The sequence below is a fragment of the Mesoplodon mirus genome (assembly GCF_964341445.2).
Source record: "Mesoplodon mirus genome assembly, chromosome: 5".
NCBI classification, from domain to species: domain Eukaryota; kingdom Metazoa; phylum Chordata; class Mammalia; order Artiodactyla; family Ziphiidae; genus Mesoplodon; species Mesoplodon mirus.
The window spans coordinates 175,738,237-175,758,210 of NC_138980.1; the positions used below are offsets into that span (position 1 = coordinate 175,738,237).

Sequence of the window (19,974 nt, forward strand, 5' to 3'; positions counted from 1 at the left end):
CCCAGTGCCGGTTCTCAGCACCAGGTTAGAGCAGCTGGCCATGGTCCATTCGCAGGTGTGTGCTGAGCGCTGAGCAGGGCGAGAGGTGCTGTGCTTGGAAACTTCAGGGACAAAGACCCCGCCCTCGGGGTGTTCGCATTCCACTCTAAGGGGGGGAAGAGGCATCAACTACAGACCTAAGATGTAAATGTGTTATAAAGTAGACTGGGTCAGGGCAGTTGTGAGCCCCGCGGCCACACGGCTCAGTCTGGAACAGGTGCTGGGGCAGGCTCACTGAGATGGGGCGCTGGGCACAGACCGAGGAGCTGGGGGAAGACGCCAAGGGGACCTGGAGGGGGAGGGGCGGGCAGAAGGCCATGGCTCGCTGCCCAGGGACCAGCCTGGAGGCTGGTGACCACAGGCGGCCTCAATGGCCAGGGCAGGACTGGAGTTTGCTCTGAGCGAGATGGGGAACATGTGGGGCGGTCCGCTGTCAACAGTCTGCATCAACTCTGGCTGCTGCGTGGAAAACAGACTCTAAGAGTGGGAGCAGGGAGACCAGGTGGGGCTGTGGTGACCCTCTTTCCTGGCAGACAGCCCCTAAAACCCTCAGAGTTTGCTTTTTGGGTGCTCACGAGATGACTCTTGGTGAGGGCGGGTGCTAGGTGGCTTCAGGATGGGGGCTGGTCTCTAGGAGAGCTTATTAGAAGGTTAGATCTTTCAGCTCCACTGCCCCTCCCACCCCTACTCCTACCTCTAGGGTGGGGAGGAGAGGGTGAAAAACTGAGTCCAAGGACTAATGGCCAATGATTTAATAGCTGAGCACATCATGCCTACTTAACGAAACCCCATAACATCCTAAACAACGGGGTTCAGAAAGCTGCTGGGTTGGTGAACACATAGAGGTGCCGGTAGAGAGCGTGGAAGCCCCGCACCCCTCCCCCATGCCTGGTCCCGTGCCTCTCTTCCATCTGGCTGTTCCTGAGTTACAGACTTTATAATAAAGCAGCAGCAGGATGTAAAGCACTTTCCCAAGTTCTGTGAGTCGTTCTAGCAAATTACTGAACCCGAGGAGGGGCTGTGGGAAACCCCAAATTTATAGCCAGTCAGGCAGAAGGTGGCCCGTGGGTCCTGCGACTGGCATCTGAGCTGGTGGCAGTCTTGGGGGACTGAGCCCTTAACCCATGGGGTCCTTGCTGACTCTAGATAGTGTCAGAATTGAACTGAATTGTTAGACACCCTGCTGGTGTCGGAGAACTGGAGAACTGGTGTGGAAAAATGACATGGATTTGGTGTCAGAGAAAACCCCAACGCTTGACATCAGGAAAAAAAAACACCACAGGGTGTTTTTTTCTGCAGATGCTGGACAGGTGATGACAGTGGTCATCATGCACCAGGAAGCAGGATGAGAACCCGACGTGCTGGCACCCTGACCACAGATTTCTAGCCTCCAGAACTGTGAGAAATAAATTTCTATTGTTAAGCTACCCATTTTACGGTATTTTCTTATAGCATCCCAAGCTGATTAAGTCACCTTGTAACAAAGGATTCAGTGAGATCCTAAAATTCAACCCAGAGTAAGAATTCAAGATCCAGAGTTAATCAAGTGACTCTGAGCCCTGCCAGCTGCACCCAACAGCGCTTGGGGACGCAAACCTTAAGTTTAGGGCAATCCCACAGTGGCCCAGCTCTATTTTTACCAGATTTTTAATAAGAATGTAATTGTTCATGGAATGAGGAGAGGGCACGGGCAACCCCTCGCGTTTATCTCAGTAAGGCTCCTAGTTGCCCGCCCTATATATTAAATGTCAAATATTAGAATTTTTAAAGTTTTAGAGAATACCATTCATTTTTTAACACTGACATGCATACTTCAGCAAAATGAACTCTATAATTCTGTGACTATAGTAAAGGCTATCTAATACCTTCCTGCTTGTGCATTCTTTGAAATAGGTCATTCTATCTACAGAATGAAATGTTTCACAATAATTTAATTTTAAGGAGAAACAAGCATGGAGTCAGCCCAGGCAGGCTCTACTTCTAAGCTTTCAGTGTCTCTGGTAACCAGAGGTCACTGCCACCGACACCTGCATCCTCCCAGCTAACTTGTCAGCTCACTGCTGCATAAATGGTCCAGAAAACTTGGGATTCCCCACATCGTAAATGCTGCAAACTCACTTTGAGTTTCTTTGGATGACAGTATTTCTCAAATATTCTACAATCATCTCCTGACTTATAAACGAGGCATGTTGTACAAAATATAGCCACTTCCTTTTTATATAATTCCACAAGGAGCTCATATTTACTACAGAAAAAAACTCCAGAAACATAGATTAGAAAAAAATTTTTCAGTCCAGACACACAATCACACACACACACACACACACACGCTCACACTTTAAAAAAAATTTTTAAACCAAAACACAGTTTTATTTCCTATATGTTTGTCAGGAATATACAGCAACATCTACCAATAAAAGTAATTCTGTGTCAACATTTCCAGCGGCTGGGGGGTATCATACATATTGCAGAAGCTTAGTTATTTAATGGATCCGTATTCTTGGACTCTGAGATTTTTTTCCTGTTTTTCTCTATTATGAGTCAAACCTGCAATGAAAATTCCTAGAGCTGAGGCTGTGTGCATATCATTTCTTATTTTCTCAGAGGACATTCTTAGAAGCTGTATTTCAGGATTAAAGGAAAGAGTTATTCTGAAAGTTTTTTAACACATATTTCAAACCCGCCCTTCAGAAACGTCTCAAAGGAAAACCATAATTCAAAAAGAGTCATGTACCAAAATGTTCATTGCAGCTCTATTTACAATAGCCCGGAGATGGAAACAACCTAAGTGTCCATCATCGGATGAATGGATAAAGAAGATGTGGCACATATATACGATGGAATATTACTCAGCCATAAAAAGAAACGAAATTGAGCTATTTGTAATGAGGTGGATAGACTTAGAGTCTGTCATACAGAGTGAAGTAAGTCAGAAAGAGAAAGACAAATACCGTATGCTAACACATATATATGGAATTTAAGAAAAAAATGTCATGAAGAACCTAGGGGTAAGAGAGGAATAAAGACACAGGCCTACTAGAGAATGGACTTGAGGATATGGGGAGGGGGAAGGGTAAGCTGTGACAAAGCGAGAGAGAGGCATGGACATATATACAGTACCAAACGTAAGGTAGATAGATAGTGGGAAGCAGCCGCATAGCACAGGGAGATCAGCTCCGTGCTTTGTGACCACCTGGAGGGGTGGGATAGGGAGGGTGGGAGGGAGGGAGACGCAAGAGGGAAGAGATATGGGAACATATGTATATGTATAACTGATTCACTTCCTTATAAAGCAGAAACTAACACATCATTGTAAAGCAATTATACTCCAATAAAGATGTAAAAAATAAAGAAACATCTCAAAGGACATCTACTTTCACCAATCCTGCCAACCCAGCCATTAGTTACGGATTCCAGGGAATTCTCTGGCAGTCCAGTGGTTAGGACTCTGCACTTTCACTGCTGAGGGCCCAGGTTCAATGCCTGGTCAGAGAACTAAGGTTCTGCAAGCTACGTGGTGTAGCCAAAAAAAAAAAAAAAAAAAGGATTCTGGTTGAAAGGAAGACTTCCCTTTGGCAGGTAATAAATAAAGGGATGCTCTCCAGGGCTCCTGAAGTTCCTGGTTCTTTTGGAATCAGCTTCTCCTCCACTTCTTCCTACCCCAATCAAAAGGGAGTCTGTTCTAGAACCACAGCCCCTTCCAGTCCCGAAGGTAAGCCTTCCCTAAATGTGAAGTAAGCCCCTTCTGATGGTGGCCTTGGAAATCTTAGCATAACCTTAGGTCAGAAATGAAGATTATCAGGAAAAAAAATAGATAATGCAATTTAAGGGCTCAGGATAAAATGGTAGTGAACACAGAAGGAGTAGCTCTAGTCTCCACAGAGACTTCCATTACTACTAAAAATCATTACCTTTATCACCTATTTTCTGGGAATCTGTTCTAAACGGCTGACATTTCCATTTTTAAAACTAGTGTTTAGCTATAACTTAAACTCTGTTTTGCTGGGTCATCTTGGTGCCCCCGACAGGAAGCTGGGAGGGGAGCTACAATCTTTAGCAACCCCTGACCATGGCCTCCCAAGACCATTCAACAAAGGACCTGTCACAAAGGAAAGTACTGTCCACCGCCGAATCGTCAGAAGGCCACTGGCACGTGGTTCCCTGAAGCCACAGACAGCTTATTTTTTAAATTACAAACAAAGCATTCATGAGAATAAAATATTATTATTAAGGGGGAAAAAAGTAAGCTACCTACAAGAGGAAGCCCCCATTTAGAGGTCAGCTAGAAACTCTAAGCCCTCGAAATACAGCCTTAATTTTCAAAGCCTACATACAGTGGAAAAGTCAGAGCAATGATAACAGAATAAAGTTGAGATGTTTCTGCTTAAAAATTGTAAGCATTTGTACATGAAAAACCAAAGATAAACAAACCGAAACCCCATTCCTTGTAGGAAGAAAGGATGATATAACAATAGGATTCTAACAACATCATTTATTACATTAACAGATTAAAGGGGAGGGAGAAGAAAGAAGATCATCCTCTAAGTGTGTTAAACCTCTCAATACACACTCACACAGACACACACACTAGCAAATGCACAGAAAACATCTGGAAGGATTGCACCAAAATACTGAATTAGCATCCTCTGTAGAAGAAAGGGGAATAGAGGTATGTTAGTTTTATGTGTACCCAGATATTTGGTCAAACGTTACTCTAGGTGTTTCTGTGACACTATTTTTTGGATGATATTAACATTTAAATCAGTCAATGCTGACTAAAGCAGATTACCCTCCATGACGTGGGTGGGCCTCATCCACTCAGTTGAAGGTCTGAACTGAAAAAGAATGACCCCCCCGCCCCCACAAGCAGGAAGGAATTCTCCTGGCAGACTGCCCTTGGACTCAAGGGTCTCCAGCCTGCCAGCCACCCTGCCAATTTTGGACTCACCCAAGCTTCCACAATTGTGTGAACCAATTCCTTAAAATAAATGTCTCTATCCCCCCCATATACAGAGATACAGATATAAATGGACAGCCATGGATAAATCTAACTATATAGCTGTGTCTCTCTAAAAATCAATATATGTATATATGTATCTATCTAACCATGTATCTCTCTATATGTCTATAGATACACACACACCACACACACACTCTCTACTGGCTCTAGCTCTCTAGAGAACCTTGATTAATACAGGGTAGTTGGGGAAGGAACACTTCAGAGAACTAATTTCACTTTTCACTCCATTTCAGTACCATTAGAATTCTTTACGGTACGCGGGCCTCTCACTGCTGTGGCCTCTCCCGTCACGGAGCACAGGCTCCGGACGCGCAGGCTCGGTGGCCACAGCTCATGGGCCCAGCCGCTCCGCGGCATGTGGGATCCTCCTGGACCAGGGCACGAACCCGTGTCCCCTGCATCAGCAGGCGGACTCTCAACCACTGCACCACCAGGGAAGCCCTGTTATTGTGTTTTTAACTTGTATTCTCCTGACTGGCAGTCAGATTGCAGATCTAATCAATATGTGTATTGGCCATCCTCACTTCCTCTTCAGTGAATAATTTATGTCCTCTGCCCAGTTCCTATTGGCTTCTTTTCCTTATTGATGAGCCTGAGTTCTTTATATGTTTGCAGTCAGCACTATCCAACAGAAATATAACGGGAGCCACAAATGTAAGCCACATATTTAAAATTTTCTGGTGGCCATGTTAAGGAAAGCAAAAAGAAATGGGTGAAATTTATTTTAATAATGTAATATTTTATTTAACCCAACATGGCCAAAATATTATGATTTTAACATGTAATCGACATTAAAATTTTTCATGAGACATTAATGAAACAATAGGTCCTAAGAAGATGCCCTAAGACGTGCTTAAATTGCCAGGAATAGGCTTTTGTCGCCTAGAAAGGGGCAAAGGGAACTGCTGTGGAGAGTTGTGGCCTCAATAATGTCAAGCTATAAATAATAAATGAACTCAGAGTCTAGCAGAAAAATAAATAGTTGGAAGCTCACCACCTAGTGTGTTTTGCTGTCCTGAGTAAGCCTTAGGATTCTTCCAAAATGTCATTATGGACATTCTCCATTCTCTTTCACTTATGCTATCGTTGGCATGTAGAGGGTGCATACTCACCCAAGTATGTGCTGGGCCAGGAAGGAGCTGGTGAAGGCACACAACAAAAACTAGATACACAACAAAAACACAAGGACAATTGGTTGTGGTCATCGCTAACTGTTCCCACGTTATCTACTCCTCCCGCCACGTGGTAGAATTGCGTTTATCACTCATTTTTGACCTCCGACTGGACTCTCTGATTGGCTGGTGAAATGCAAGCAAAATGGCATGTGTCAGTTCCAGGCAGAAGTTTTAAGGGACAGTGCAGGACCTGCCACATTCCCTTTTCTTTTTCTGCCTTGACTCTCCCTGAAGCTGAGAGCCGGAATGTCTCTCTCTGAGCCTGGGTGTGTGCAGGCATGGAGCCCAGAGCCCCACCATCACCTCCAGCCAACCCGCAAGAGCGTGAATGAACAAGAAGCAGGACTTGGTTATTTTAAACGCCAGAGATTTGGGGCTGTATGTTATCACAGTAAACATACCCTATCCAAACATAACTTATTATATCATATGCATAGTAGTGTATTTTATAAATGCGTCAATAGTTACTCTTTATTTTTTCCTTGGAAAGAACTGTTCTTTAAGATTATGTCTTTGCTACTTGATTGGGCATAAAACTTACTTTCCTTTATAAAAATGACAGGGATAGGAAGTTTAGGGTTATCTTTTTAACTTCTTTGTTAGCTTGAAAAATAAAAATTTGGTAACCATGTCATGCCACATATTCCAAAAACATCTTACATGAGGCCAGTCAACCAACCGGGGAACCACTGTTCCGTGGGTACCGTTTAGTGCCTGAGCGTGGTGCCACCCGGGGCTTCTGAACTAAGTCCCCATGGTTGGGTTCTCCCCAGAGACATCCCTTGTCCCTACCCCTACCTCAGTTTCCTTGCCTCCGAGCCTCTGCAGGTCGTGCAGGCACCTCTGCCTGGGGTGCCCTTCCTCCCACCCTCCAGCCCCCATCCCCCAGCCTGCCTGTTGCACGTCCGATTCTCCTCCACATCTTGGTTCAGCCCTTTTCTACCCATCTTCTGATGCTCTCATTGGGCTGCCATGCACATTCCACTCCTCACTGGGAGGTAAGCTCCACGTGGAGAAAGACCACATCCTTTTAACTTTTCCCCAGCGCCCCATGTCTGCAAGACACTCAATAAGCATTTACTGAATGAATGAAATGCCCCTGAGGTGTGTCAGAACCTCCCACCTCGAGCAAGTATTCAACTTACTCTGAACTGAGGTGCTGACACACGATGACATGAGCTCCGGGCTTTTTATCTTACTTCCACCTTCAAGTAAGGAAATGATCTGAGGTCCCAAGAAAACCTCAAAGAAGACACTTGCCTTTAGTGTGGTAAGTATCGCTCTAAGCTGGTGCTTTTGATTCGGGACTGAATAATATAGGCATGAAAACAACAGCCACATTCAAAGAAAACGAAAGCGGTTGGAAGGATTCATTGTAGGGACATCAAAAGTACGTCAAGGGATCTGTACCTGCAAAAGCCTGAAAACAACCCAAATATATTATACATGGAGATGACGGGCTAATGAAACACACACTCTATGTGGCACTATGTCACCCCCAATAGAAATGAGGCTAAAATGAATGAGCTGATGTGGAAAGATCTTCACAGGGTAGCATTAAGTAAAAATAATAATAACCACAGGTCAGAACAGTGTACATTCAGCCCTTCATATCCACGGGTTCCACATCCTTGGATTCAACCAACTGCAGATGGAAAATATTTGGGAAAAAAATTCCAGAAAGTTCCAAAAGGAAAACTTGAATTGCTGTGTTCTGGCAACTATTTACATAGCATTTATGTTGAATTAGATATTATACATAATCTAGAGATGATTTAAAGTATATAGGAGGAGGACTTCCCTGGTGGGACAGTGGTTAAGAATCCGCCTGCCAATGCAGGGGACACAGGTTCGAGCCCTGGTCCAGGAAGATCCCACATGCCATGGAGCAACTAAGCCCGTGCACCACAATTACTGAGCCTGTGCTCTAGAGCCCGCAAGCCACAACTACAGAGCCCACATACCATAACTACTGAAGCCCACGTGCCTAGAGCCCGTGCTCCACAAGAGAAGCCACCACAATGAGAAGCCCGCGCACCGCAATGAAGAGTAGCCCCTGCCTGCCGCAACTAGAGAAAGCCCGCGCTCAGCAACGATGACCCGACGCAGCCATAAGTAAATTAATTAATTAATTAATTAAAAAAAATAATAAAGTATATAGGAGGATTGTGTAGGTTCTATGCAAATACTACATGATTTCATATAAGGGACTTGAGCATCCATGGATTTTGGTATGGCGGGGCAGCCCTGGAACCAATACCCCTCGGATACCAAGGGACAACTGTGTATGATATGACCTCTTTTTGTGTGAACTTCTAAAATGTGTGCATGGCTCCTGCAATGGCACTGTTCATAAAAGATCTTTTATTTTTCTGAAAGAGGATATAAGAAATATAACTGGCCACCTTCAATCCACAAACTGTGAGACAGGAGCCTTCAAAGCTGTATTATGTATTTGGGATCTGTTTCAATGTCCTTTCGAGGCACTCACTTTTTTTCATTATATAAATAAAGTAATATTGGCAGTGAGGTTACAAGGGATATTTAGTTTTTATTCATGCTTTCCTGCTTTAAATAAAGAGATGCCTAATAAACTGTTTTAAGTAAAGAAATAACAAACGTTACTAAAGATAAAACATATACAATTATATCAGCAGAATTCTTTCAGAAGCAGGGCTTGCCTTTAGATTAGAAGTGGATAAATTCAAGGTTGTCATAATTCAAAATAATTTCCCTATGGATTAAATTTTTCATAAAATGCGAATTTTACTATCACTGGATTTATAATCTTAGATTGTTAGTGATTTTAGGAAACTACTTTGTTCAACTATAGTCTCTTTTCAAATCCAGTTTTTTATACACACACACACACACACATATCTCCAAATACTTCTAATTATAATTCATTTATATACTCCTAATGCAAAGGGTATATATCTCAGAAGATTGTCTAATTTTCCCAATAATGACTGTGAGTTTCAGATAGTCCCCTTACAAGTATTCAGTGCTGGAAAACCATACCTGTTGACTAACAGCTGACCTGAAGGCAGGTCAATTGTCATCAATAATAACATGTTCCTCTCACCATTTATTTACTTAATCTTTTTGAAGTTAGCCTTGGAATTTTTACAATGGATACACAAAGCTCAACAGAGACCTTTAAAGAGAGAGAACAGTTGGAAGAGCAAAATATAGAAAACCAGATGGAGCAGAAACCGCCCTCCCCAATGAGAACGAGCTCCCACGGGGTGTGCTGCCCTAGCACCTATCCACACACCAGGGGCCTGGTCTTCCAACCCTAGTCAAGCCTTCAGCACATACAGCCCCAGCCAACATCTGACAGCAACCTCACATAGAGACCTTGGGTCAAAACTGCCCAACCAAGCGGCCCCTGAATTCCTGAGCCTCGGGAACTGTGAGTGAAAATAAATGCTAACTGTTCTTTTAAGCCACTATATTTTGGGGTGATGCCATGCTGCATTAGATAAGTTAATACAAACACCAGCAAGTCCTAAGGATAGACTATCCAAAATCCAATCACAGTCTTCTGAAGCCCACAGGTTCTAAGACAATTTATTTATTTATTTATTTAACACCTTTATTGGAGTATACTTGCTTTACAATGGTGTGTTAGTTTCTGCTTTATAACAAAGTGAATCAGTTATACATATACATATATCCCCATATCTCCTCCCTCTTGCATCTCCCTCCCACCCTCCCTATCCCACCCCTCTAGGTGGTCACAAAGCACCGAGCTGATCTCCCTGTGCTATGTGGCTGCTTCCCACTAGCTATCTATTTTACGTTTGGTAGTGTATACATGTCCATGCCACTCCCTCACTTTGTCCCAGCTTACCCTTCCCCCTCCCCATATCCTCAAGTCCATTCTCTAGTAGGTCTGCGACAATTTATGTTAATAAATTCATCCTGAGAACTGGATCCTTGGATTCAGGTTGAATATATGCTTATATAAAGAAATACATAATTAAATAAAATGTACTAGTATTTCATTAATAATCAGCCATTGAAGAGCTACTACTAGATATTATGCTAGTTACAAGAGAGATATAATTAGTGCTACAAACCAGCCAAGAAAATTTTCCTTTTGGGCTTAAATCAAGACTCATTACATTCTCAGAAGACATGAGAACAATGCTATTTTTTCCTTCTTTCAAAAATGTTCTCCTTTTGAAATTTAAAACAGTTAAAGAACATGTTTTTATTATATAATCTTATATGTTATCAAACATTAGTAAAAATGAGGTATATAAAGAATTTCAGTCATGAGGAAAGGCTTAACTTAAAAAATGAAAAATATATATACTTAAATAAACTAGGCTGCAAAATTCTGCATCAACAATGCATGAAAAAAAAAAACCTAGTAAGAAATGCACCAAGATTTCAGTAGTGATTGATTCTGGCTGATGACATATAGGTGACATCTTTTTCTTTATACTTTTCTGTAGTAAAAAGTCCCATTTTTCCTATCATGAACTTACTTCTGTTTAATAATCACAAAATTTTAAAGTTTTAAGGAAGGAAAGTTCTGATAAAGCTTCCCAATCTCCTGCTTGCAGTAAATGGCAAGTTCATAGGCTGGGAGGAAACAGTACAAACAAGAGAAAGCTGCTGCTTAATCTCTTCCGGAAAGAACCAGGGAGGGTTTAAATAAATTGACTGTCCAGCAAGCAGTCAATAAATGAAAAACAAATTGGACCTTTCAGGATCTGTAGGTTATGCAATAAATGAAAAACAAATTGGACCTTTCAGGATCTGTAGGTTATGATCCGCTTTATGAATTTCTTACAAAAACCCTCCATAAAGTTTCAAGAAAGAAATCCAAGTTGTCTATTACGTTGGCCTCAAAGAATTGAAACCCTTGTTGATGTTTAACTTACTCCAAGTGCTTCTCAGACAACGGTACGTTCTACTCATGATAATAAAACTCTACAACTGTTTTTCAAGGCCATTTCTTCCTCAAATATTAGGTCTGCAATGCACAGATACTGGGTTGGGTCACATAGAAGGTGGCATCACTTAGTACAATCCAATCCAATCGATGGAAGATAAACAACCTGGGTAATTATTCCCCCAAACAATCTACCTACTGTGTTCTGACTGGTTCAGGGTCGACCCTGGCCACTCATAGTGGGGGTCGCTGGACCAGCAGTAGCAGCATCGCCTGGGAGCTTGTTAGGAATGCAGACCCTTGGGCCCCAGCCCAGACCTAGTGAATCAGAGCCTACATTTCCACAAGCCCATGGCTGGTCTATAGGACATAAAGTAGGAGGGCCCCTGGGGCACAGGCTGGGGCTCTCAGATGGACAGTGATGGTTGCTATCACTACACCGGGGAGCCTAGGGTACAGACTTCTCGGTCACATCTTCCGGGATCTCAGAAACAGAGCTCAGCTTGCTTTTCCTGTTAATTTTAATTTTGATTGGTTTTGCTTTTCATGGGGAGGTGTGTCCACTTTTTGTCATGCCCAGTCGCTGTCATACATGTATCAAATGCTCACCTGGTCCTGGCCCAGGTGCCAACAGTACCCTCTCAGATGCCCCCTGAGTGGTCCTGTCTGCCACCTGCTCCCTGATCCCTCACCCTAAGTCATACCTGGTCTCACCAGGGCGAATCGCATACTCTTGTCTGGGCTGGGATGGAGAAGTCACAGAGAGAATGTGAGAGAGCAAGATTTTGTGGTTTGTAACTTGCCTTATAGATTGACTCTTAGCCCTACAATGTATGTAATAGAACGAACGCAATGGAAAGCAGGTTCCCAGGGGAGAGGGGTGGCACTGCTTCCGGAACTCCCTCTCCCCCAACCAGGAGCATTTGGTCCCCATCCAACAAGCTAGTACTGATGGTCTACAGGTACCTGGGCTGGGTGTTGAGAAGACAAAGATGAACTTTGGAATCAGACAGTCCTACCCCTTAGGAAATTCAGCTTGAGGAGACAGGAAAGTCAACAGTGATGACAAGCTTTGCCCCAGGGGACAGAGGACAGAGAACTGGAAACAGTTCCAGGCTGGGGGAAGGCACCCAACCAGCTGGGCCTGGTTAGCCAAACAAAGGCAGGAATCCCAGGGTGCCAGGGAGGACAGCGACGGTGGTCCAAGTGTCAGACAAGCAAAGGCTGGGAGCTGACAGCTCGTGGGGAATTGGGGAAGTTACAAGTAGATTCACCTGGCTGCCCACACAGGAGGGAAAGGTAGCTCACGAAGTCCTAAGGGTTGACATGGGCTAAGGAGTCTGAATTGCACCTGAAGCTAATGGAGAACCACTCAAGGTCTTAAGCAAGATGTGTCATGAGCAGACTTTCCTTCTAAAATCCTGCTTCTCAGGTGAGAGGAGAGGTGGAAGGGGGAGCCTCCCCATTTTCTTCTTTCTATTTCCAAAAGAGTCATTAAATATGTGCCCCCCCCACTCGCCTTTTTAAACTGATTTGGCAACTCCTTTGTGATTTAAGGTGTAATTGAAACTGACATCTGTCTGTCTGACTCATGGCTGTCAGGGCGGACAGCTTCAACGGAACATTCTGGGCTTAGGGATGTCTGTGCTCCAGGTGTTCCTTAATGTCTTGCAACTTGATTTTCTTTTTAATGTAAAAATTTAACTTATAACCTTTCCAAATGTGAAGGTTCTTGATATCATTAGTCATCAGGGAGATGCAAGTTAAACCCACACTGAGATACACCCACCAAAATGACTAAAATTAAAAAGACTGACAATACCCAATGCTGGTGATGGTTCAGGGCTTCCCGCAGGTGGGAGTGTAAAATGGAACAACCATATTGGAAAACTGGCTGTTTCTAATAAAACGTACCACACGCCTACCTTACGATCCAGCAATTCCACTCATCACAGGTATATTCCCAAGACAGAAAAAGTCTATATCCACATAAAGGTGTGTACAAGAATGTTTAGGGAAGCTTTAAATTGCAAACAACCCAAATATTTGTCATCAAGAGACCGGATAAGCAAACTCTGCTATATTCAAACTTAGAAATACCACTCAGCAACCAAAAAGAACAAAATCCTGATACAGGCAACAATACAAACAGATCTCAAACTCATTACATGGAACAAAATAAGCCAGACACAAAAAAGTATATGCTATTTGATTCCATTTAATGAAATCCAATGACAGACAAAATTGATCTATGGCAATAAAAAAAAAACAGTGAGGGGGATTACTATAGGTGAGAAATTTCTAGGGTAATGGAAACATCATATATATTGATCTGGGTGATATTTATATGTTTATATTCACCTGTCAAAATTCATTGAGCCGTACCCTTAAGAGTTATGCATTTCTCCATGTGTAAACTGTACCTCATAAAACACTACTTAGCCAAAGATATACAAATGGCCAAAACCACCATGAGATACCACTTTACATCCTAGAAGCCTACTAGGATGGCTACAGTTAAAAATAAAACAACAACAAACAGAAAATAACAAGTGTTATTTCTCCACAGGGAAAGCCGTGGAGAAATTGGAACCCTTGGGCACTGCTGATAGGAATGTAAAACAGTGCAGTCACTGTGGAAAACAGTTTGGTCAATACTCAGAGAGCTAAACATAGACTTATCATATGATCCAGCAATTCCACTCCGAGGTGTACACCCAAAGGAATTTAAAGCAGGGGCTCAAACAGATATTTGTACACCTGTGTTCATGGCAACATTATTCACAATAGCCAAAAGTCAGAAACAACCCAAGTGTCCACTAACAGATGAATGGATAAACAACATGTGGCACATCCATATAATGGACTATTATTCCTTTAAATTAAGTAATGAAATTCTGAAACATGCTACAACACAGATGAACCTTGAAGACATTATGCTAAGCGAAAGAAGCCAGATATGAAAGGACGAATATTGTATAAGTCCATTTGTGTGAAATATCTAGATTAGGCAAATTCATAAAGACAGAAAGTAGATTAGAGGCTACCAAAACTAGGGGGAGGAGGGCATGGGGAGTTCCTGCTTAATGGTTATAGAGTTTCTGCTTGGGGTGATGACCAAGCTTTAGAAATAGATAGCAGTGACGATTTCACAAGATCATGGATATAATTCATGCCACTGAATAGTAAGCGGGTTACAATGGTTAAAACAGGGATTTTACGTTGTATACTTTACACATTAAACTAGTTCATGGTGATAGAAATCTGAAGGGTGGGGCCTGGGGAGAAAGGACTAAGAGGAAATGTAACCATGGTGATACAGATGCTTTTTATCTTGAGCTGGGGGATGATTGCACAAGTGCATGAATGTGTCAAAAATCATCCAGGGGTCCATTTAGAATCTATTATGCGCTTTACTGTATGCAAATTGTACGTCACTAAACAGCTATGACCACAAAATATGGTTAAAAAGCAATAAGGCATTGGTAGCACTGGGAAGGGTGTGGCAAAGGAAAAGCAGGGCCAGAGGTGGGAAACCAATTACAAACATCCTCTCAGTCCCCCAGGTAGACATGGCTCCACTGAGTAAGGTGAGGGCCTCGGGAGGCTGAGAGGGAAGCCAACCCCGAACTCATGAGGCAGAACAGACGCGTGGATGTGGGAGGGGACGAAAGGACAGGGGAATGGCTTCTGACTTGGGGCCCTAAGAAAAGGTCAGTCATCTGCCAAGAAAAGAAACACAGCAAGAAAATCCAGGACTCTTGGTAAACAAATGAAGGCCCAGAAATCTGCAGCCAACTAAAAGAAGCATCACAGGGACACACAAGATACATTGAACTTGAATCAAAGGTTCCTAGTAGAAAGTATAATTTCCAAGGGTACTGGTGCCTATGAAGTCGTTTTGTTGGCGTGTTTCAATTTGTTTTTCTCTGCCCAGGAACAAGTGGCCTGACTTGTGCCAAAAACAATGTGTTCCCCAGGTACATGCGAAATAGGATCACCGCAAACTCTCCCATGAGTCAGTGAACACAGTTTCTTCTATACCAAGGAACAGATCTCGGGACCCTCGTCCCTGCCCTGGCATCCTCCACCGCCTCCGTCCTTGTTCCATACCTCATACCTGCGCGTCCAGTAAGAAGGGGAAAAAATGAACAATGGGCAGATTTCCAGCGTCCTAATCATCCGGATGGTGGCAGCTCGAAAAACTGGGACAAAATATCCACTGGGGGTACAGGGATGAGCCCAGAAGGGCGGCATCGCAGGCAATGATGAAGCTCTGAGGATCCCTTTCACCTGCAGAGGGGCCCGTCAGGATGCCCCCCACCTTGGTGCATCCTGCCTCCCAGAGCCCTCTTCTGAGACACCTCCCTCCCCTCAGGCGTCTGAGCCATGACCTCTCTCCCTCACCTACTCACTAACCGCCTGCCCTGGGTTGAATTGTGTCCCCCCGGAAAAGATATACCCAAATATACCCAAGATATACCAAGTATATCACAGGTCCCAAGTATATCCCCTGGGACCTGTGAATGTGACCTCATTTGGAAATAGAGTCTTTGCAGATGGAATTAGATTAAGAATCTTGAGATGAGATCATTCTGGAGATTTGAGACACAGACACACAGAAGAGAGAGGCCATGTGAAGATGGCCAGAGATAGGAGTGATGCAGCTACAGGCCAAGAATGCCTGGGGCCATCAGAGGCTGGAAGAGGTGAGGAAGGATCCTCCCCTGGAGCCTTCGGAGGGAGCACAGACCTGCTGGCACCTTGATTCCGGATTTCTAGGCTTCGGATCTGGGAGAGGATGAATTTCTGTTGTTTAAAGCACCCAATTTGTGGTAAGTTGTTACGACAGCCCTAGGAAACGGACACCTCGATGCTCCAGCACCACAATCACCCTGCATCCTCGGAGCATCTCTTCCACCTGATCTTCCCCCTCCTCTCCCGCTCAGGATGACACCCGTGGGTCCAGCCTCACCCACCTGCAATGGCAGCAAGAAGCCCCCATCAGACCACCTGCCTCACTCTCCTCCACCCTCTACAATCCTGTGTTCTCCCAGCTCAAAAAAGTCAATTCCTGGGCTTCCCTGGTGGCGCAGTGGTTGAGAGTCCGCTTGCCAATGCAGGGGACACGGGTTCGTGCCCCGGTCCGGGAAGATCCCACATGCCGCGGAGTGGCTGGGCCTGTGAGCCATGGCCGCTGAGCCTGCGCGTCCGGAGCCTGTGCTCCGCAACGGGAGAGGCTACAGCAGTGAGAGGCCTGCGTACCGCAAAAAAAAAAAAAAGTCAATTCCTGCAAATCCCTGGTTACCCTCAGGAAGAAAAGCCCAGGTTGGCCCCTGCCCCTGTGCCCAGCCTGAACGGGCACCATGAATGTGGGAGACACCTTTGTGGTAGAGGCAAGTATTGTTTGGTGCATTTGCAAAAAATAAGATCCAACCATGCTGTGCAGTAAAATACTCAAAATGCCTGATAATTTGCTCAGTTTTTTTATTCCTCCAGCCACTGGTAACCTCAACTTTTAATAAACGGAAAAATATGGCTGATTAGGGAAATGAACGAACGAATACTCTGTAAATAGAGCCCTGTGATATGAATGCTGTTCCTTCAAAGTGGCTGAATGCAAAGAAGACAAATCACCTGGGCCACTGGCACCATCAAAGCGCATCATCCCACATCGACAGCAGGGAGACCCCAGGCCTCGCCTGAGCTTACGGTTCTCTGGAACACGAGTTGTGAGCAGAGCCCGTCAGCTTTCAGCCCACTTACTACACCAAGTTCCTAATTCCCAAGTAAGGAGAATTTTACATTCACAAGAATTATTTACCCACGGGAAGATGGTGCCCTGGCATGGAACACACCTGTAAGTCACAGACTAATGAACAGCTAACACTGATGCTCCCCTACCGCCTCTAATTCATTCTGGTTTCCGGTCTCCTACTTAGAGTGACATGTGCCTTGGGTCCTTCCAAAATCAGCATGTAAGTTGATCAAATGCTCCAAACACACACCCTCAACATTTTGTCGCTGTTGTTGCAACAGAGTTTTTATTTTTTAGAGCAGTTTTAGGGAATTCCCTGGCGGTCAAATGGTTAGGACTCCATGATCTCACTGCCAAGGGACCGGGTTCCATCTCTGGTCAGGGAACTAAAATCCCACAGGCCATGCCGCACGGCCAAAGAAATAAAAATAGAGCAGTTTTAGGTTCACAGCAAAACCGGACGGAAGGTGCAAAGATTTCCCTGTCTATAATGTTTGTTTTTTGTTTGGTTGGTTTTTTTAATAAATTTATTTATTTTATTATTCATTCTTAAATGCATTGGGTCTTCACTGCTGCACGCGAGCTCCCTCCAGTTGCAGAGAGCAGGGGCTACTCTTCATTGTGGTGCGTGGGCCTTCTGTTGCGGTAGCTTCTCCTGCTGCAGAGCATGGGCTTTAGGTGTGCAGGCTCAGTAGTTGTGGCTCACGGGCCCAGCTGCGCCAAGGCATGTGGGATCCTCCCAGACCAGGGCTCGAACCCGTGTCCCCTGCATTGGCAGGCAGACTCTCAACCACTGCGCCACCAGGGAAGCCCTCCCTGACTATAAAGTTTTGATACCTGAAATGATGTTCCGAGCAAAGGAAGTCCTATGCTACATTCAAATTTCAACAGTGCAGCTATAAAAGCTAAGACTGGCCTTTTATTTATATTATTATTATTTTTCTAAGAGCGTAACAGGTTAACACTAAAGCTTTACAAAAAAATAAATGAAAAAGAAATATAGAGTAAATACATGCCGTAGTTTAAAATGGGTGATTGCATAGACAAGGAAAGGTGGTCTGAGCACACTCAATTCTTCAATTAACACGAGTTTCATTGTTATAATAGTAATATAAAAGTTACTTGTTTCCAACTGTTAGAATCAATCAACAGATAAAATCGAGGTGTACATAGCTTAATTACAGATTAAAGGAAAAAAATGTTATTAATCTCGTCAGTAGAAAGATAAGGAGGGCACAACAAGAGGTGATGGGAACAGAGGAGGTAGGGAAAGGCCAGGAATGTCCTTCCCTAAAGGAGAAATCCAGAAATACTGACTAGAGCTGATGGAAAGGAAATCAAGGGTGAAATAAAATACATGTGTAGGTGCCTGCCGATTAGCTTTTGTGATGTGTAATGTAAGTGCCTGACATTAAGCTTTTGATTGCTGAGGCATCCACTTCACAGGCACCCATCTCCACTAGCTATCTACCTTACGTTTGGTAGTGTACATACGTCCATGCCTCTCTCTCGCTTTATCACAGCGGGAAGCAGCCACATAGCACAGGGAGATCAGATCGGTGCTTTGTGACCACCTAGAGGGGTGGGATAGGGAGAGTTGGAGGGAGGGAGACGCAAGAGGGAAGGGATATGGGAACAGATGTATATGTATAACTGATTCACTTTGTCATAAAGCAGAAACTAACACACCATTGTGAAGCAATTATACTCCAATAAAGTTGTAAAAAAATAATAAATAAAATAAAGGCGACTCCAATCTACCTCTTAAAAAAAAAAAAAAGACACCCATCTCGAACAAACACATCGCCAGCTATTAGACTACAAAGAGGCAGGTGGCCCCGCACATAATGTTCCTCTTTTTAGAAACCTCCAGGTGATCTAGATAGCTGTGGACAGACAGCTTCCCTTCCTGCCCTTTAACTCCCACTCTTTTGTTTTAAATTCACCCATAAAGAGTGAACCCTAGGCCCTCACCAGGCAGAACCCCAGGTGTTCGTTTTCCCTCTCTCTCTCTCTGCCCCCCGGAAGACCCTCACCCCCTCTACTGTGTGGTCCCAAGCATGCCATGTGCCCTATAGGTCCTGGAAGTAATAAAACTTGTTCTTTCCAAGTTTGCTGCTGGTTGTGGCTGACGTGTGTGTCTTGCAGTCCTATTAAGAACCACAAGGGCTGGTCCAGGCATGACCCTAGCTCTGGTGGGGAAATGTCTGTGGAGGATGCCACAGGTAGAGTGGGCCCAGGCGAGTGCCCCAGGCGGGCCTAGCCTACAGCAACACTGTCAATAGGCTGAGAACACACAAAACAACAAGGCATTAGAACCATAAATATGAAGAATTCTGGGTGGGTGTGTCTGATTAGAGAGAGGGGGAGGTAGGAGTGCAGTTCAGCAAAAACTCCATCTGTCACTGCAGGGAGTCAGTGGTATTCTCCCAAATGGATAAGTCAATATGCCCATTATGAGCAAGCTGTACATCAGCAGGGAGTGGCTGCCAAAAGAAATGGAAGTGGGGATGGTTATCAGTTCTGGGAAGCACACAGGAGAGGGAACGGTCTGGGGTGAGTAGCTGCGGCTGTTCATACGAGCCCATCTGTAAGAGCCTCTTTTCTACCATGTATGTGCGTGACTTTAACTGAAAAGGAGGAAGATGTTCAAAGGTACAAACGTCCGGTTATGAAATAAATGAGCTGCGAGGATGTAATGTACAGCACGGTTACTATAGTTAACAATACTGTATTTTATATTTGAAAGTTGCTAAGAGAGAAGATCTTAAACATTATCATCGGAAGGAAAAAAATGTGCTAATGTGTGGTGATGGATGTTAACTGGACTTGTTGTGGTGGTCATTTCACAAGACAGTCGGCCCTTGGTATCCCCAGGGAATCGGTTCCAAGACACCCACGGATACTAAAATCAGCAGACTCTCAAGTCCCTTATATAAAATGGCATGGTATTTGCACATAGCCCACACACGTTGTCCTATATACTTTAAATCATCTCTAGATTCCTTATAATATCTAATACAACATAAATGCTATGTTAATAGCTATAAATACAATGTAAATGCTATGGAAA

The 19,974-nt window shown here is 44.0% G+C and overlaps 1 protein-coding gene across 1 annotated transcript in view; it reads right to left on the reverse strand.

Annotated features, from left to right (window-relative positions):
• ANKRD33B (ankyrin repeat domain 33B) overlaps window positions 1-19,974 on the reverse strand; it is a 91,131-nt gene that overhangs the window by 47,071 nt on the left and 24,086 nt on the right. The window lies entirely within an intron of this gene.